This window comes from Chelonia mydas, chromosome 5 (genome assembly GCF_015237465.2).
Source record: "Chelonia mydas isolate rCheMyd1 chromosome 5, rCheMyd1.pri.v2, whole genome shotgun sequence".
Taxonomy (NCBI): domain Eukaryota; kingdom Metazoa; phylum Chordata; order Testudines; family Cheloniidae; genus Chelonia; species Chelonia mydas.
The window spans coordinates 90983115-91005046 of record NC_051245.2 but is presented as its reverse complement, the minus strand read 5'-3'; positions in this window follow the sequence as shown (position 1 = coordinate 91005046).

The following is a 21932-nucleotide window of genomic DNA, read 5'->3' as shown; positions in this document are numbered from 1 at the left end:
TTGCAAAGCTTTAACTTTTTGAATCTCAACATCTAGTCTCATTCAATAATTATGGTCTGATCCCCTTGCCTGCCCCCTCTCAGTAATTTCCCACAAGAGTGACAATTTAAATTGATAAATAAAATTTAAAATGTTTAAAAATAAACATTGATATTATCCATCAAAATTATAAAAATTGAATTTTGCCAAGCTTAAATATTTGTCATTGGAAGTTGACAATGATCCAGAAGAGCAAGAGCTGCACCATATTTCTCCATTTTAATCTCTTTCCAGCAAAGGGTGACATGATACATCTGTTAGTGTTTGTCTACTAATGCACTTTATAGCACCATTTCTATCAGCTATGAACAATGTGTTATAGGGTACCATAGGGAGCTGTCATTTCTAAGCAGTTCATACTGTATATGTTTCATGACTATGTATAGACTATTGAAACCTAAACTGAAAAAAGTAAAAGGCTATTTACCAACCAAAATTATATATGGTTTCACTGCCATTTAATATATGAGCAACACCAGCTCCCAACAGTCACTTTGAAGACTTTTTTCAAAAATTACTTGGCTATGTAGTCATTAAATGTTATCTAAAAGTTTTTCTTTAAAAAAGCAAATTATACCTAATATTTAGATTATATCTATAATTCCTCAGTATATTGTCTCAGGAAAACCATTTCTGCATTATAAAAGATAAAGAAGCATATTTAAACTCTTTTGGGGTTTTATATAGTACACTGTTTCATCATGTCCACTTTCTACCTGTTTATTTGTAAATATTTCCAGAATTGATTAATATTGTGTCTGAATTCTGTTTGGGGAAGTTTCCTCTCAAACATTTTAATTGAAATCAAAAGTGGGAAGATATCAACATTGATATTAATTGTCAATCTCCAAAAATGGAAGATAGGAGTGTGCTAGTTCCTAAACTAGTTAACAGGTAGAAAATTGTGAGGACTAGTTCCCCGTGTGAGAACATAAAAGAAAGCTTACAAAGGAGCCTCTGTGGAAAAGGAGGAGTCTATCAGGTCTTATGGATTAAATGTTACATTTCACAGAGAGGAGTGACAACACTTATCTTCATCTCAGAGTAATACCAGAAAAGTGTAAGATGTCAGAGGCTGGTACCATTGATTAAAATGGAAATACTATGTGATGTGTCAGCATGTGAGATATCATGATATAACTCCAAAATCACTCCAACTCATGGGGCCTCTAGATGGTATGCCATTATCTAGCAGAAAACATGTAACTTAGAACATTTTGGTCTCAGGGATTGGATTTTTGGTGGCAGGGATTGGATTTTTCCTCATGATGTCAATTTATATCAAATTTTCTAATTAAACTTGGCTACCTTTCTTCTTTTAAAAATTCTCTCCTGAATTATGATGCGTTATTCTAGCTTAACTTTTTTTTAAGATACATCAGATAGTATTCTACTTATTTACAACTTTGAAAAATACTTCAGAAAGTATGTAAATTTGTACCACTAAATAGTGTTGTGTGTTTCCAAGACAATGGAAAAATATATTATAGCAAAGGTTTGACCTTTAAAACAGGTGCTATACCAACACTGAAACCATTGTTCCTCTATCTGTGCTTCACCTTTTTCTCCTAAATAGAATGGTCGATCTGTTAGTCATGTTCTGTTTTAGCAGCATCTTAATTGGCAAATCTTGAAGACTGTGCTGTCATGCAAGGTTTCCAGTGGTACATCTGTTTCTAATGTACAGTGCATAATTTAATGACGAGACACTTCAGTGGTCTACCCACTGTAAATCTCAGTTGTTAAAAATGTCTGGAGCAAGACGCCTTTAACTAGTAGGCACTTTTTTGGTACATTAATTTTCTCACATTCAGAAGCAGAAAATGTAATAGTAGCTGTCACTTTGTGTAAAGCTCTGTTTACTTTTAAATGCTATTTACAGTTTAAATGTCTTGTTCAAAATGATTAGCTATAGTGGAATTTAAAACTTTTATAAAACAGTTAATATGTTTTCCTCAGACTGTATTTTAGGAAATCTATCCAATCAGCATTAAAACAAGAATTTTGCAGGCCAGACCTGGAATGGGATAAGCCAACTGGATTCTGTACACAATTGAAATAAAAAATGTAAAACCCTAACGTACAGTAAAGCATGGGCTGTGATATTTAAATGTAATCTCTTCCCCTTCATGAGCACAGGCATGGAGAGCCAGAGCAGCTATACCCACCACAATGCCTTAATAGTCACAAAACCATATCCTCATCTATAATTCATCTTGGCTAGTAATGCGCTTACTGACTGGCACTGTATCCAACAAACCCCTTACAATGTGGAAGATCTAATTACACACGAAAAACGTAGTTATCCCACCACTAAAAGCTTATTTGACAAACATTCCTAACATACAGAGACATCCATAAACCCCAAATCCCAGATTTCTACCTTAAGTGTGGAATAAAAACCCTTCCTAAAGGGGGAAAGGGGGGAAGGTAGGGGAGAGGGACAAGGGTAACTTCAATAGAGGCATTTGTTACTTTCAGATTAAAATATATTGACAGTCAACATTACCTTTTATTGAAAAATCAACTACATTCATCATTAGTGAAAAAAAACCTGTTAAATAGTTTTTACTCTCTACTCTTTAGTAGAAAATGGAACATATTTTTTTCTTATATCCCCGCATTTTTGTGGTTTTTCTTCAGGCAGTCAAGTAATCATTTCACCCCTACCCTGTGTTTTGACTGAACTCCAGATGAATATGGCTCTTTTTGTTTAAAAACTGTAGTGTTTGTACATGCATGCTGTATACATAAAACCCCATCAAAGGTATTATGTAATGAGGCTTGCATGTATCATCATCATCGGTATTACCGAAGCACCAGTTGGGATTGGAGCTCCATTATTAGTCACACAAAAATGATGCTGCTAAATCAAGCAGTCTACAGTAGTTGACTAAGGAAGCTATCTTAAGAAAGTGGTGCTGTCTTGCTGACTTACAACACATCTAAAAAGAAACAAATCATGTGTGCAGGATATATAAGGACTTTATATGCCAAATCATTATTGTTTCAGCACACATTGCATAAAAAACATATCACACTGCAAAGGAGTAGAATTATTGCTACAAAGGCAAGAGATAAATTAAGCATCTTCTGTGGCAGAGTTGTTGCATTGGCTGGAAGGTGTTGTGTATTTGTCTAGGATCTTATCTGGCACCCATCACCACAGAACCTGAGATGACACTGCCACTCTGCCAGTGTCAGGGGACATTATGCCTCTATATTGCCTTTCGGGTGCATGATGATGTTCAGAAATGCCCACACATGCTACTTCTGAGTCCACAAGTGCTGTAGGCAGAGCTAGTAGACTTCCTTCCCCTTTGTGCTGCCCAGCACCTACTGTGAAATTTGGAGGCCTCCAGCACTGGTGCACGGGGAGGAAAGGGTAGCCCCATACTGTACTCATTCTGATGTAAGCATAATTTGGCCTATTGTGTATTTGTAGGTCCAGCACAATTATTTGAAGTGTGATTGTTCACAATGCTAGAGTTAGGAAAATAGAAATAGTGGCCCCATCTAGTCCCGTATCCTATTTCTGCTAGCGGATAGTACTAAGATGAGTGTGCAAAAAACTCTGCAGAGTGCAGTTATGGGATAAGCAACCTGAGGAAAGTTTCTTCGCAATCCCCAGTAGTAAGAAGCTGGTTTATGTTGTGAAACATGAGGGTTTTTATCCTTCCAAATTTCTTGATTTGTTTTTAACAAGAATGTGTAAAAATATAGTAAATCGATTTATCAATATAGATGCCCAGTAAGCTAATATGATTGTGTCAGCACTTTCATTAAATACCCCAATATAACGACTGGATGAGTAGGTCCAGTGGAATCCCAACCTGCTGCATTACAGTCACAACACTGAATGTGAATTTTTTAGGTTCAAGTTTAGCACATACACCATTGCAGCATGATGGATCTGGTTTCATGCCACAGCAAGGCATACAGATCTCATGCTGCAAACTCATGAAGCACAATAAAATTACATTAAACCATGAGCCTAGGAAATCCCTTTTCTCAGGGAGTCCATCTCTGGATCATGGAATGCTAGGAGGATGTTAATGTTTTGGTTCACTAAACTTTCTGGTTAGTGCTTGTATTCAGTCTTCAGTGAGTTTGTACACTTCACCCCCAGGGCCCAAATGTAACTTAATTTAGGTGCGCACAATTCCTTCTCCAAACAATGGGGTTTGCATACATGGATCTGAGGGGAGACTCTGCGTCCTGGTTTGTAATTCATATATATCTCAGATGTTTTGTTCAGAAAAAAAAATGTTTTGGTTATATTTTGAATTATACAAATGAGAGCCTGAGTTTCCACCCAAGCCAGAACGTTCACACAGGTACTTTTAGCACACTAGCACAAGCCCTTCTACCACAAATCTATGTACCCAGTCTGGGAGGCCCAGCTGTAGGGTAGACATATCTTAGGAGTCCCAGTCATGGACCTGGACCACATAGTGCTAGCATTGTACAAATACACAACAAAATGTCAGTTACCGCCTCAAAAACTTGGACCCTGAGGCCCTGCTCCTGCAAACGCAGACATCAGTGTGGACCTGATACCCATATGAAGTCCTTTTAACTTCAGTGGGATTGCACATGGATGTTAGGACCCACTGCACCCAGATTTGTCAAATACTAAAATACAATGCATGATAATGGGCCACAATGAACTAGAAGAAGAAATGTCATCAAGATCATGACAGTTTCAAACTTACACTGAAATTTAAGCCTCCTTTCTGTAAAGTTGAAAAAAACGCTATGTACTTTGTACGTTTACAAGGTTGGTTGTATAAATACACATTTTAAATGTTAAATGTCAGTATTTGCCTCATACACTGTAACAGCAGTTTCCCATATTCATAGATTTTAACACCAGAAGGTACATCCAGTCTGACCATCAGCACAATGCAGCCTTCAAAATTTCACCCAGTACTTTCCACTGTGGAGGGAATTACTTTATCTTATCAGCTCTAACTGGCCAAGTTGTAATGTATTATTCTCATATTAAAACAACAAAGGAAATTCTCACATATGAAAATTCTTTGGTCTGATTTTCAGAAGTGCCAAGGCCCCAGAAATCCCATTATATTCCATGGAAGCTGCAGGTGCTCAGCACCTGTAAAAATCAAGCCAACTTGTATTGAAATAAAGATTACGTGCAACTCTAACCAGTAAAAGTCAGGACATTTCAAAGTTAAACCCAACACTTCAGCCTTGACTTACGCTGCAAAGTTTGGGGTATTTTTTCCTCCACCCCATCATGAGTATCAGCCTTAACTTGGAATTTTCCTACTTGCTTTTGTTGGCTTGTGAAAAAATCTTAATGTTATTTAAACTGAGGTTTTTGTTTGAGAATAAGGCTCAGAGAGTTCCAGTGCAGCTCTGTGTTTTGTTACTAATCATGAGTGGAAATAATGTGAGAAAAAACTTCACAATGTCATTTCCTGTGATCCAGCAAAATCCTGTTTTTCATAAATTCAGTTTGGGGTCATGTTATCTAAACAGGACTTATTCAGATGAACTTGGATTTGATTTGAACCAGTGAACCTGCCCTTCATATTTGAGTACCCAGACAAAGTGGGAGTCTTTGATCTGAGAAATGAGCTAGATGCTAAACATGGCAATGGACAAACTTAAGGAAGGGGATGCTCAAATCCACCCACTAGTCTGGCATTCATTCAGGCACCTGAAAAGAAATTATTCAAATACAAAGGAATTACCATGTGAATGGTGTTTCTGCACAGTTTCTGCATATGCTGTCTTGCATTTTTATCAAGACTGCAAACATAAACCAGCGTGAGAAAGCAGGTGCTATTTTCCTCTATCTTTTGAACATCAGTCTTTCCCAGCAGTAAGCTGTGTGCACTAATGGCCAAAGTACAGAAACGTTTTGATTTTGATCCAAACTCTTTTCCAGACATACTATTTTAAGAAAACCTGTTGAGCTTTTGATCTAGATTGCATTATATGGCAGAACATTTAAATGAGAAGGAAGAAAGTCATAAGATGTTAATGTCTCTAAGAGCATTTGAGATGGAGGAAGTATTCATTTGGGGAAGGATTCATGGGAGCTTCTTTACTCTTATCCTACCCTACAGAGTTATAGCCCTTGATTAATGGATACATTAAAATTACAAGATACCAAATTGACAATGTAGCACATAGATTCTGCACTCTATGATTTTATAGTATAATGATGATGAAAATAAGACAGACCTCAGGAGTAAATTACTAGTTTCTTTAGCTGAAAATTTAAAGCACTATGCAATCATTTTTTCCTGTGGAAAAATACTGCCCTGTCCACAGCTTTCCCAGATGAAACTGGCCCTCAGATACCTTGGTGATGGGCATGGTATAAGATGACAGTCAGACAGCAGGCGCTTGCATAGTGGCAGACAAATTCACAAAGTGAGAAGTGGGAGAAGGTTGGTAAGTAGCACAGTTGGTTAATTAATTAGACTGGAGGCTTAAGTTAAAGTGAAAATTGATTTGCTGATCTCAACTTAGTCCGTGATGGACGCTTGTCCACATCACACACAACAGCGCCATATATTTTGCTGCCATTTTCTCCCTAAGAGAAGCCCAGAACTGGAGAAGAAGGGGACATAATGTGTCAGGAATAAGGAATAAGGTGCAGAGCTGCATGGGAAAGCTGGCACAGTGCCTATTCTATAAGTAGCCTAGACTACTAGTCTGTTACTTTAACAAGTACTAAAATTAATCTAATATTAAAAGACAAAAGGAGAGGAAAACATTAAACAAGGCAAATTTGCTGTTATCATCCCTGATGGACTGAGCAGCGTGTCATTCATTTATTCAACAAATATAAGTTTGTATCCTACAAAATTTACTTATAGGAGTAATCCTTATTGACATGAATAATCCTATTGGCGTCATTGGCACTACTCACCTAAGTAGGAGGAGCAGGACTGGGCCCATAAATTGTGCATTGAGGACACATCCTCTAAGCAAACCATGAAACTAAGACTTGGCTTCTTCAGAAAAAGCACAGAAGCCCGTGCTTAACCTTTAAGCTTTCAGGTAAATTTTTCAAAAATGCTTAAGAGACTCAGGAGTCTAAATCCCATTACTTTCAATTAGACTTCAATTAGACTTGCATGCCTAAATCACTTTTTCAACACTGGGCTTAAAAAAAAAAAAAACAGGGATGTTTGCCTGAATCAGTGCCTAAAAGCTTTAGGCTGTCACAAGGCCCTCGAGCCAGATGAGCAGGATCTGGGTTCTTTGACTCTGACAGTGCCCTTAGCTTCTTCCTATCTTCCCCTGGATCTCTGCAGGCTCTCCAGCCTATTGATCAGTTCATCCCCTCCTAGGATCTTGTCTCGGGGCAGCTCTTTAGCTGGCAAAAGCTCCTTTCTCCAGCCTGCTCATTTCTATGGTAGCTGCCCTGCCCCTCAGTTTCCCAGCCCTTTCATCATCCCAGCTGCCATGAGGCTTCCAATCAGAAGTGGCTGGCAATGCCTATATTAACCCTTTGGTCGCTGGGCCCGTGTGGGGTACATATATCCCATGACAGTACTGTACCCAACATAATGTGGCCCCACGTTAGGGCACTAACATAATATAAATGTTTAAATCATTAATGATAATAGTAATAACCATTATTATTAAAACCACTATTGCCTTGCACAGAAAGGCTCCTCATTCTAAAAAGTATACTTCTAGGTCTCAGTCCTGCAAATATTTATGCACACAAATAACTTTGTGCACTGTGAGCAATCCCACTGACATCAACAGAGCTATTCACAGTACTTCAAGTTAAGCACGTGCATAAGGCTTTGCAGAACTGGGGCATTAATAAACTTATGGCATGCTCAGAAGAGGGAAAAGTGAAAGAAAGAGGTGGAGATTTCAAGGGAAAAAAAAACTTTGAAAATGAAAACCAGAAACCAACATACCAGAAAATTGCAAAGAAACAAGATTAGGAGGAAGGGAAGGAGAAGAAAAAAAGGAGACACCAAAATCAGTTAAAAAGTAAAGAGGAATTAGAGAAGAAAAGAAAAACACACAACACAATCTTCTAAAAAGAAAGGCAGAAATTTAGAAGGGAGACACAAAATTCAGAAGAAAACAAACCTCCAAGACCTTTTACACATTAAGAGATTTTATAATGTTTGAACATGTTATTTAACAATTCAATTAGCAAACATGGTCCTCTCAATGATTTTGTGTAGTTCAAAGACTGGTCACGTTCAGCATCATTCCAGCTAATTTTGGTTAAACTGTGGTTCTTGAACACAACTTGTGCTTGTCTACATTGACCACAGCGTCATGGTCAGCATCCTATTAGCTAACATGAGGTGTCATTTTCAAAAGCAGCTTACATAAAGTGACATAGGATCTCAAATCTTATTGGAAGTCAATGGCACTTGTGCTCCTATATCACCTGGATGCTTTTAATTTCAGTTATCAGGTTTAAAACAAGATCATTTTAAATATGATAATCTTCTAATGTAAATGAGGCCCAAGATATCAAATGTAATTTCAAAAAGGTTTTTTTTAAGTAAATATAGGGAAGGACAGAGGAGAAAATCAAAACTAAACAAGATTAAAAAGGATCATGAGAGTTGTAAAAAAAAAAAATGGCAGGAAATTGAAAGGCAAGAAAAGAAGTATAACCCAGAGATACCTTATTTCTATGATATCATGTGCCTTATTTGAATCATATCCTAAAACTCATCTCCAAAAACAGCTCACAGATTATTTACTCATTGGTATATATTTCTAACTAGTGACTTATTAAGAATCAGCATTCATAGTTTCAATATGCTGAAACCAAGAAGACATCAGTAAAATCATGGAAGTAATAAACAATGTGTCCGTGATGATTAAGCTGTTCAAAAGTTTCCCGGATTCTGAAATCCTCCTTGTTTCAGATGATTGTGTAATACGCTGGCATCAAGGTACTGCACCAAACCAACAAAAGCCCAATTCTCCTCTCATACACCCATCTGTCTTCTCCAACAATAAGATGGATGTGCCCCGAGAAAACAAAGAGCCAACCATGACAAAGAAAGGAGAGCACAAACATTAAAGAGATGGAAAAAACAGAAAGAGAATATACGATGAGGAGAGTGGAAAGGAAGCAAGAAAAAAAATAATTATTTGAACTAAAAAGGAGATTTGTTATGCAACACAGCCTACAATTCTTTCCAGCTGTTTACATCCCAAAGGGTCATGGCTGCATCAGGAGATCTTTCACCATATTATGTCTGAAATGCCTCTTACTAAAACAAAAAGTTACTTTGTAAAGAAAGCAGAGCAAAGATCTGTACTTGCTAATCAAGTGGCTGCTCTTGGGTCTTAAAGCCTGACTTTTAAAGAGACCTTAACCTGGAATCCCCTTTTGCACCTGCAATTTTGCTGGCACAGTTCTTTGCAGCTATAAGTATGCACTGGTAGTTCAATCAATCAAGTAGTTAGATGTCAATAATGATATAATTTGCACCTACAAATAATTGCACCACAAAATTGCACTTTCAGGTACAGAAAAGGAGTGATCATCTTAAAAATCAAGCCCTGAATTTAAGGCAAAGAAAAATAATTATTCAACAAGTACTAAAAATCTAACATTTGTTACAAATATTTAGTTTTCATCAGGGCATAAAAACTGGTTTGCAGTTGACAACCTGAACATAAACATAATCTAAGAAATCTACAGCCACCTAGCCCATCACAGTTAGCCATGGAATGAAACTCTCCCAGTGCTTCAAAAAATCATAGGCCTCGACTTGATCTAAAGAAGAATGTCCACCAACTAGTAGCAGTATAGGGCCAATGACACCCACAGCCATTTCCATCCAGCAGTGGGCTACGATAGACACACTCATACCAATTTCATTGCAATAGCCATAGAACAGTATTTGGTTTTTGTGAAGTTATTCTGTGTGAATACAGTTGGAAATATATGATAATAATGTTGGATTTTGATCAATATTTATTATTATTTACCTTCCAAATAATGGGATGCATAACAAGTACAAAAATCTAAACATGAGCAAAATTAAAATGAAGCACTAAAAATCAGTAAAAATCACTATTCAATTTGGGCCAGATCCTCAAGTGATAGAAATTGGGATAGCTCCATTGAAGTCAATAGATGCACATAATTTGTCACCACATAAGAATCTGGTCCTTCGCATACAAGAGGTACTTTATATGCAACTGTGTATAGGCATATAGCACTAATTTTTAAAACCTTTATTTTTAAAGCAAACCTTTTTTTTTTTTTATCATGAACAATGTACAGCCCCCCAATCCATGAATCAATCCACATTCAACGGAACACTTACTCACATGCTTAACTTTGTCTTTGTTCTTCAGTGCTTTGCTAAATAGGGTTGGACTTTGAATTTTGGCCTTTGGGCATTACCCATAATGCCCCATCAATTAGGTTTCAACTTTTGAAAAAGTAGATCTAGTGTCTTTAAAAAATGTGTTTGTTAACAGCCTTTGGTAACAGCATTCCATAGATCATGGAAAGATCCATGGTATATTAATCCAGGCTTTTAGGACAGTATTAGCTACAGAGTTCAAAAATTGCTTCTGTACCCAAGGAAGGAGAAACCTTGATCATCGTAACTCATGCAAATAGCAAATTTTAAAAGAGATGGAAAAAAAAGACTCGTATGTATATCTTGGGCCAGATCCTCAGCTGCTGTATATCAACATAGCTCCTTTGACTTCAATGGAGCTATGCAGAATTACAGCCTCTGAGGAGCAGACATGAAATGTCCACGTCTTAACAACCTGTACATGTGAAAAAAGTAATGGTTTCCACATAGCAGCTCTGTTTCTGAAAAAATTCGCTAGACCACTGGGAAGCATAACCTTCAGTGGCTTTCACAGCATGAAAAACCACAGATCATTTCAAGGATATACAGGCCTTGCTCAAATTACCAAAATGTTTTTTTCAGAAATTATGTCACATCCTTTCAAAAAAATAGGAGGAAGACAAACAGCACATTACTGATTCAGCTGTGAAAGTCTTTTGTGAAGATGGTATTTGAATAGCACAATTTTGGCAATTTACCTTTATAACTAATCTTGTAGTTCACTATTTTCTACATGGATCCACTTTAAAACCTCTCATATGGTTTTAATATATCACTTAGCATTTAGCAATTACCACTTCCTCTTCAGTCTTCAGCCTCTTAAGTCTTTGAACTCATAAAACTACATTGTTCTGACAATTGTTATAAAACCACAGGGAAAGCAAAACCCTTTTAGCTTACAGAGTCACAAGCTTGAAAGTGTTTTTGCTAAACTTACTCTATTTGAAAATCATTTTAATTACTGATGAGCCAAACCTGGATTCCAAAGTGCAAACTCCTTATCTAATAGGGTGACGCTGGGAACTTCAGTGTCAGGTATTTTTACTATAAACCCACTCAGTATTAGGGGAGCCAACAGGGAGATGGAGAGAATGAAGTATCAAGGATCCTACATCTCTGAGAGGGGAGAGGGAGCTGTTCCCTTGGAAAGGAGGAGAGGAGATTAACTTTTCCCACTAAGGAAGAAAAGAGAAGGAGAATGAATGGATCCCCCCACTCCCAAGAGGTGTCTGAATAATGGAAACATTTATTATACTGGGAAGGGTGGCGTCAGGGGGAACCAGGGGCTTCTTAAAGAATCATTTAGAGAATGCCTTATGGTGGGGAGGGAAGACAGGCAGAGAAAGCAGAGCACTGATGACAGGATTTGGGCTTTAATGAGAACTTCTCTTGAGCGAGGACAAAAGAATTTAGCTCTGCCAAAGTATTACCAACCAAGTGTTGCTGCAACTGTTCATTGGGCCCAATTCTACCATGCATTGAGTAGCACCATACTTTGGCTTCAGTTGTGCATGAGTAAGTGACCATACCCATGAATGAAGGCTCCATACTCTTGCCCACTCTTGTGACCAATTTTCTTCATTGGGACTACTCACAAAGTAAGGTACCACTCAGTGTGAGGAAGCAGAAGAGGAAGAAAAAAAAATTACAATTCACTACAATTAATTTCATTTTTCTGGGAAAAGAATTTGTTTCCATCAAAATTTGTTAAGTTTTGATGAAAAATATTGAAACACAAATTTTTTTTTCTTCCAACACTTTTGATACATTTCTGGGATTGGAAAAAAAAAAATCAGATGGGGGAGTTCCACCTTTTCTTTCCATAAAAGGAGAAAAGGGGAGGCTTGGATAAAACAAAACAAAAAACTATGAAACCAAAAATATATATTGGAAAAGTTTTAAGAATTTCAACATTTTTCAACAAAATATTCAGATAAATTTTTTTAAAAAAAATCCACTAGAATAATAATTACTTTTGGCTAGCTTTTTGAGTAAGGTTGGCAGAATGTGACACTGATTTCGGTAGCAATTTCTCATGTAAGTGCTCAGGAATCTTACTGTGCATTTCACTATGTATGCAAAGACTGTTATTGCTGATTCGTTTTGATTTGTATTCCAAATCTACAGTTGGAACTATACCTGACACACAGCATAGTGTTGTGTATTTTGATTTATTTGATGTTTATATCTATATTGTACAAAACAATCAATTTTTATGGAAGAGGTAGGGGAAGATTCCTTCTCTTAGAATTTTCAGATGGAGAGTATTTTTCCATAAAGTTCACCTGGCAAAGAATAGGTCTCACCTTTAAAATAATTACTTTTGACCATTATTAAGAAACACAGAAGAGGGTATTTCTATGAGGCTTAGTACCACCACTCAAAATAAAGTATAACAATAATGATGTCTAACAATAATGAAGATAGTGTCAGTGAAACCCTGGCACTGCACCAAGATCAACAACTAATGAATCACTGCCATACGTCTATTTCCAAAGCTTCAAACAGTTGAAGCTGAAGTTTATAGTATCTGACTTTCATTAATAGCTGATGCAAGAGGATTCAGCAATCAATATCCACACTCTAGCTGTTAATATTTCACTGCCAAAAATGACCATCCAATCCAGCCAAAAATCTGATTCATATCCTGCTATGCATGATCATGCTTTCCCCTATAACTGGTTTTCATTATTCCTATTGACTGAATATTACAAAGTACAAATTCAAGTGTTCAACTTTGCTTGCCATCAGTGTGCTATAAAAGCACACTTAGACCAGAAGATGATCTTGGCACAAAAAACCTCCTGACAGTGCCTTCAAGGCATGGAAACAATCCAGTGAACTGTTGAAAGTACAGCATACAAAGGACTGCAGGCTTTGCATGGGATGATGACAAGAAAATCAAGACCAAAAGCAGTAGATGTGTTTCAGATTAACTTGTTTCAAGTCAACTAATAGCTAAATACTGGCAAAAGGTTGCAGGATTCTTAAACACAACCATATTATTCAGTCTCAGATCAAAGAATATTGTTTTAATGGTCACAAGGAATTCTGCAATTGGATTTCAGTGAATTCAGTTTAGGGAAAATTTAGCAACTTGATTATTCCACCAAAACCAAAATGTAGGGAGCAATTAACGCAAAGGAAGTAGGGTGTACTGAAGTAGGGTGTATTGATGTGGTCCCCACATTTAACCAGGGTGGTGCAAGAGGACTCTTATGGGTTAGACCCAGAGACAGCATGATATTATGCACAGGTCAAAACAGCCATTTTGGACTCACTGGATACCTCAGAGGAAGGAATCTTTCTGCCAGAGATTTTGGGAAAAGCAGTATCCTCCAGGCATCCAGTTCCACATAGAGGCCCAGAAGCTGCAAGACAGGTGTTGATGGCTCAGACCTGAGACAAGACAGGTTCATGTAGCAGAAATGACTCTGCTAAAACAAATTATGCAGATACTCCCCACTGGGGGAAAAGACTAGATCTTACACTGCTGGCCTGAGACAATGGCCAATGCCATCCAGCTAATGGAAAATTATATAGCATCTGGGCATGACAGCCACATCCAGAGAAGAAACCTGTGGGCCCAAGGGATCAGCTCAGCTGAATGAGCATGTTGGGCAGGGTGGTCAATGTCCTGAGGAGCCCCACACAGATCCTCCCTTGCCAGGATTTGGGAGGTCCAGGAAGCTCCTATCCAGAGCTGGGAATCTCTCCCTTACTGGAATCAGAGATCCTAACTTAGTTTTCCAACCTTACTGAGAAGCAAAAATGTGGTGAGATTTTGAACTGGGCTTGTGCACAAGTGGCTGGTTTTTATGGATAGTTATCCCCGAACAAGCTGAGGTATTCCCCCATTTTGAAATTCAGAGAGAATGGTTATGACACCAAGAGGAAGACCGCCAAATGGGAGAGGTCCAAGCCCAGGTCATGATGTCCCAACCATACTGCAGAGAAGTCTTGCATTTGGCCCATGTATTACCATTTGCTGAGCACCTCAGCGAGAAAAAACCCCACCTTCCTCAGATCCTGGTCCAGGTTTTCTGGCCTGGGATATATTTATATATGTGTGTGTGTGTGTGTGTGTGTGTGTGTGTGTGTCTCCAGCCTGAAGTGTTAACTAACAGCACCATGGAGTGTGGTGAAAGCTCCACTGGTTCCTCTCCCTTTGGTTGGTATGTCATTTGAAAAGATTGGAATGGATATGCTCGGGGCACTTGGAAAGAAAGATGGTGGGTATTGATATATTTTGGTTATGGTGGACTACACTATGAGATATCCCAAAGCCACTCCATTAATGCCAGAATGATCACAGTTGAGCTAATGAAGATCTTTGCCCAGGTAGGGATGCCATGGGGGATTTTCACAGACCAGGGAACCAAATTCATGTCCCAGATGCTAAAACAACTGTGTTGCCTACTGAAGATTAAGTCCCTCTGAACCACCATCTGCCATCCCTAAACCAATGGGTTGGTAGAAAGTTTTAAACAGACACTAAAAAAATGTAAAGTTTGTTGCCACAGACACCCAACACTAGGACCAGATAATTCCCCTCCTCCTGTTTGCAGTGTCGGAGGTGCTGCAGTGATCTACAGGCTTCCCTCCAGTTGAATTTTTATATGAGAGACAACTGTGGGGGATTCTGCACTTAATATGAGAAATGTGGGAGGAATGGACATTCCGAGCTGATAACATGGTGTGAAATGTCCTCACCTTCCATGACAGACTAGAAGTCTTAGGCACCTTGGCAAAGAAGAAGCTCTTAAATGCACAAAATGCCCAACAACCAACCTATAATAAAGGGGCCTGCCTCAGAGTATTTAACTCTGGGAATTGGATACTCCCTAGCTCAGAGTCAAAGCTGCTGGCCCACTGGCAGGGCCCACACGAGATCATTTGCCAGGTGGGGCTGGTGAATTATGAAATCTGGCAGCCAGACAAAAGGAAAACAAAACAAATCTACCATGTCAATCTCCTAAAGTCATAGAAGGCTCAGGAGCTCTCTTTATAGCTCCCTACTCCCCAGGAGCCAGAGTAAGGGCCTCAAACAGTCAATACATCAGGGCCCAGGATGGTCCCTACTGGGGACATATCAAGACAGAGCAGAAGGTCCAAGCCCAACATCTGATGGCTGCCTTCTCAATGGTACTTTCTACCTGGCCTGGACAAAGTCACCTCACCTCCCACCACATCCAAACTAAGCCCAGACATCAGATCAGAGAAAACCCATGACCACTTCCCTGGAAGATCAGAGAGGCCATGAAGCAGTAAGCAGAAAATATCTTGGTCCTTGGGGTAATTGAGGAATCATATAGCGATTGGAGAAGTCCAATTGTGCTGGTTCCTAAGCTAAATGGGACCACCCAATTTTGCATTGACTTTAGAAAAGTCAATGCCATATTGAAATTTGATACATACCCCATGCTGTGCTTTGACAAGTTGCTGGATTGGTTGGGTGAGGCCAAGTATTACCACTCTAGATCAAAATGATAATATCTTCTCTTCCACAGAGATCAAAAAGGAAAAATACCAGTAAAAGTATTTCACAAAGGAACAATACGCTTGCAGGGTCTTACAACAGAAAAGAGCTACTTCTGTAACAGCTCATTCTGTATAGAAAACTTTGATAACACTATTTTATAAAATCTAGAACATAGTGTGCATTTGGAACAACTTATTTAGGGGAATAATTATACACAGAAAGAAACAGAATTATATTAGAGGTCAACTGAAGCACCAAGTGCAAGTAGAAATAAGGGATTTGCTTAGCCCACTTGTGGTCCTAACTGAAAGCCAGCTTACACTATTTTCAATTTTGCAACATAGAAAGAGATTTTTGTGATTACAGTTGCAAAATGATCAATACTCTTTCTAATTATGGTTTCATATGTGCTATAAAAACAACTTCCAATAGCTCCTTTCTCCCTTAGAACTAAAGGAAAAGAGCCTCTATAACCAAGAAGAAAATTACTATAAAGGGAAAATTTATTTTCAGAGATACTGAGCCAAAAAATGTTCTTTCACTAAAATACATAAACCCGTTTGCTAGGTTCCCTTTTGACTCCATACAGATCTCTATCTATAATGTCTCACTACAGTAGTTGCACTTAAAAAGTTCCCTCCGCATTTAGAGATATTACCAATCCCAGTGATATTCTTTGTACTAAAATAGGAACATACCGCTGGAACAAGTAATACCTCTAAAGCTACAATTAATGTTTTAAATGTGTCCTATATATGTCATTATTATTACTATTACAATAGTGCTTGCTGACTCCAATCAAAATCAAATCTTCATTATGGTAGGTGCTGAGATACAAACACATATAAAGACATGGCTGAAATATGTATGAATGAGTCCAAAATCTATCAGTTTACCTTTTCCCCCAATTAGCAGGATAAAAATGCCTTCTCTATTTCTCCTACAATTTTCCAACATGTAGGTAGAAAAAGGAACCCTGTGGGATTTATGCAGGTACATTTGTCAGCCTTCTCAATAAAAAATTTTCATATTTACTTTACAAAAACACTGAATTTGGAGCGCTCTCTCTGAAAATAAGTTACTTGTCATGGTATTTAAATAATCATTCACGATTAGATCAGAGCTGGATAAGGTGTGTCTGTCATATCTGTATATGATAGGTATGATTTCCATTGTTCTATATTGTTTAATAGTGTTCTTTATTTTAATATTATTTAAATTGTTCTTCTTTGTTAATATATTTTGTCAGTTAGGGTTGACATTTTAACTTTGTAACACTTGAACGAAAAGTACATTTAGAAAACTAATGAAAACATTTTCTCGTTATGTTCATCCAAATATGTAGCATATCCCTCCCATCTCCCCTCCCCCCCAAATTTTGATTTGTAATTTGTGGAGAGGAATGCATTAAGTGTTTTTCAATAACTCATGATACTTGAAAGGTGGAAAACCATCACCTAAATTTAGGAGAACAATCTGTGCTCTTTATTGAAAATGCTTAAGTAAATGGAGCAGTAACATTCCCCTCCATAGAAAAAACTTATGGAAAGACAAGTCTTTGCTAAGGCAAATAAGCTATGGTGCTGAATTCATGGACAACTTGAGGTATTCTGGTCTTTGAGAAGGGACAATTAGCCTCACAAAAGGATTCAGGAACATAGATCCTAACTTTACAAAGCCTGAGGAACTGCACAGAATCTCAGTTTCAGTCCTACAGATATCAACATGCCAGCCCCTCTGCTCAAAGTCCTGAGCTTTTTCTCACATGGCACTAACACTATCTTGAAGACTGTTTTAGTACCGGTCTTTCCCAGTATGAAAGTGTGCACTAGCTACTAAGTTGTGCAGACGACAGAAATTCTGTTTTGTGAAGGATTTCAAGATGTCAGAATTTGTCTCAGTTTCAAATCAAAATGAAACCCCCAAATTTTGAAATTCTCTGAAAACGAACATTCTGAAAAAAAAGGATTTCAAATTGATCAAAAATTTCATTTCAATTTAGACTTTTAAAAATTTTATAATATACAAAATTAAAAAAAAAATCAAAAGAAAAAAAGTCATTTTGAAATGAAAACACAAACCTTTTTGTTCCTAAAATGTCAAAACAGGACTTTTGACATAATTAGAAATTAATGAGCATTACAAAATTTCTAAACAATTTCTAACAATAACATAATTTTCTAACAATCCAAGGGACTACACAGCTGAGAATGGGTGCTACACAGCGCTGTTTTCTACTGGGCATTTTGCAGAATACAGGAGGAGCAGCTGCCTGTGCTCAGTTCTGCCCATTTATTTTTAGAGATGGCAAAAACCTAAGGATAAGTCTACAAAATAGAAATCAGGGTTGATTTGAATATGGGTCCATCCAAGGCCTCAATTAAACTCCCATGGACGTCACTAGAACGTATCCAGTTGACTGCAATGGGATTTGAATTGTGCTCCACAGCCTTCCAAATATGAGGGTGAGATATTGAATGAAAAACCTCAGTTTGGTCCCTTTTAAAACAAAACAAACAAACACAGGAATTAACCAAATAATTAAGAGATTTGGTGCATCTCTGACATTTTTCCATAATCACTGTTTAGAGAGCCGAATATCTCCCCAATTCTAAGCTGTAATTAGCATAGGCTGAGCAGGTAGTACTGCCTATTATTAAGGATGCACAACACTTCTCATTATAAGACCCTATTTTCAGTTGCTTACAACTTTGCCGAACTTCAGCTGTTTGGGCTGAATTTTGTATGTGGAGTTTCTGCCTCAGGGTAATAAAGTTATTTATTTTTGGAGAAATTCAGCCAATTTCAGCTATTTTCAAGAAGAGAAGCATGGAAAAATAAATTTCCTCACACCCCCATGCTAAGAAAAATCCTTGAGATTTTCGTTGCAATGCTCCAGTACCACCAAGCTTTGAAGCAGTAACTTTAAATTTGGTAGGTGGTGGCCTTTGTGTTAGGGATGTGCTTTGAGAAAATTGGCCCAAATTTAGCCAAGTTATAAACCTTTTTTAAAAAAATCACAATTCACATATGCCCAGTAGAGCCTTGTGAGAGTTTAACATGATTTCATCATCACTGAACATCCTTGAGACTCTCACAGCTCCTAATTGCTGACCAGACTGTGCATGTTCCATCTTCACAGATGGACTGAGCCTGCTGCATCCCAGAGCTACTAGGGCTCAGAAAAATGTTTCCTGTAATGGCTGCTCTGGGCTGGAAACTGGAACTGAGAGCAGTGCTTAATTTGTGCCAGGGCTTGCCAAGGCTGAGCCCTGACACCTCTAGGCTTGACAGTTCATAGCCAAGGCACTTCTGGGCTTGCTGCATCAGTTTTGAACATAAAAAAATGGCTTGAGCCCCAACACCTACTTGCTTGAATCCCGGGACATCTTTCATTACAAATTAAGCACTGACTGAGAGCAAGGAGTCTGTCTTTCCTGTGGTATCAATGACTCCCCACTCCCACCGCTGGGAGTGGAGAAGACTGGGACAAGTTGGACAAGGACAAGATCCTGTGGAGAGGTGGGGGAACGGGGCAAAATGAGAGGAGAGACAACTGTGCCAAAGAGATGGGGCTTCAGGGGAGAAATGGGACTGGTGAGGCAGAGAGACGGAGACTTCAAGACAGGTAGAGGGTTGGAGTGGGACTGACACTGGATAAGGAGCTGGAGCACTGCTTAATTTATAATGAAAGAGGTGCCCAGGCTCAAGCAATTTAGGCTCCCGGGCTCAAGCAATTCTTTTACATTTATAACTGAGCTCAGAGGTGCCAAGGCTATGAAGTGCCAAGCCTAGAGGTGCTAGGGCTCAGCCCTGGCAAACCCTGGCACAAATTAAGCACTGAGCAGGGGAATGAGACTGGGACCAAATGCGTGGGAGAAACTGGTAAAACAAGGAGGCAGAGAGTCTGTGACATATTGGGCAGGGAGATTAGAGACAAGGAGGGAAGGGGGGAACTGGGATTGGGTGGGCAAGGAGACAGGGACTGAGATAAGAAGGCTGAGGAGAGGAGACTGGTACTTGGGTAGGGAAAGAGAATGGCATTGGTACCATGAACCAGGAGTGGGTAAGGGACAGAACTGGGATGGAACAGGTTGGAGGGGACTGGGTAGAAGGGGTTAAGCTTGGGGAGGCATGGGCAGAAATGCCTGTGCCCACTCAACCATGCTCCCTTCAGAGCCTGGAATGGAATCCAAGATTTCTGAGTCTCACCATTCCTCTGCCATCAGTAAATGTCTGTGAAACCCACTGGCAAACTGTCCTATCCTCCTCTAGTGCTGGTCCACATAGCGAGTGACAGCCTGCCACTATCAGTTACTCTGTTAGCTCAAGTGGCAGAGGTCCATGCTGTTGATGCTAACGGTTCCTTCGCTGCTGACAACCCATGTGGGTGTCAATAAGATGGGATGTCTGTTTTTTCTGTTTCCTTTTTTTAAAAAATTAGGAAATTGCACACACAAACTACATTAAAAGAGTGTGTTTAGCATGAGTGCAGCAGAGAAGTCTGCAATTGCCTTCACAATAAAGGCATGCTAGAGACAAGCTATAGTAAGAAATCTGTCATTTTTCTACCCATATGATGGGATGTAGGGAATAGTAAGAAATTTATTTTCACATTTATGAAATTTTCATAAAGAAAGAAATTTTCACATTTATGTGAAAGCTGACTTACAGATTTCTCTGTGATAATTGTTTTTGTATTTCCTTATTTTTTTTTATTGTAGCTTGCATCTCAAAATACAGTTTTCCATTTCTCTCACCTATTACAGTTCCATTTCTGTAATGTAAAAATCATATATTCTGTTCCAGGGAAAACAATTACCACTAGTTGCTGTAGGGTTGACTGTACATTAGCTTCTCTTTACATACATTAGCTAGGATTAGCTTCCAGATTTGTCGTCTCCAGTAAAAATATTCTCTTAAAAATTCTCTTAGAGTTCTATAAATTTTCTATAGAGGAAAACCTCTGTGAGAAGTTTCTGTATCTGGCCTATGGGACTGCTTCATAAAAAGTGCTTCTGCAGAAATTCATTATGGAGTAGAAGCATTGAAATTCCTACACAGAATATAGTTCCTAGAGAAATTAACATTTTTTTAAATCTTGAAGAAATAATATTTATTATGGCTTTTATTTGTATTTTCAATGTGTTGATAATGAATTGTGTCTGAAGTTTTATTCATCTCAGTTTGGTAAATACCACACTATAAAAAAAAATGAAAACAAATACTTCTGACAGTCACTCAGGGAATCTTGGAGCAGAGTACAAGATTGTTCTGCGTCACTGATCCCCTGACCTTGACTTTCCAACAATACCATTAAAGGGGTTGCTAAAAGATGTTCCGTCCTTATATTCTTCTTTCTGCAGCTGCTTGCATGTCTTGTCTGGGTTACTTCTGGTGCCAGATGGCTTGCATTTGAGTACAGCCTCATTTGGATCTCCCTTTTGTTAAAATCTTTTCTGGAAGATGATGTGATTACCACGTCTTACGTGGTTATTGCGTCCGTTTACCTGTTCACCTCAACAGATAACAATATGGATTACATATCCTAAATTCTACAGCTTCTGCTTAGTGTTTTACACCTTTATTTAGGTGCCAGAATGTGACAGCTCTCTGTTTTCATGTCCAAAGCCTTTGCCTGACATTGTTAGCCTTACACTATTTCTCTGGGCAATGGAGAGAGGAGGGGTGGAGAGGAAAGTCTAGGGTTTGATGATTATGATAAGCGTTTCTAGTTATTCTCATTCCTTATAAAAACTAAAAATGTTTGCTGCCAAATGGTATCCTGCCTATTTAAATGTATTGTGAAAATTCTGCATTATATGACACACAACTTCCTACAGCTGAACATAGAAAGATAATCTCTCTACAGCATATTTGAAATATTATAACTTATAAAGCACTAATATTATAACCTGAGCACTAGGCTAATCGTTATCTGAGACAAATCCTTTGCCACCAGAATGAGACTATAGAATGAGATAAGGAATGTTAGTTCAGTATCACTCATGTTACAAAGCTTGAAAGAATAGAGAAAAGCACAACATCTGTTATTT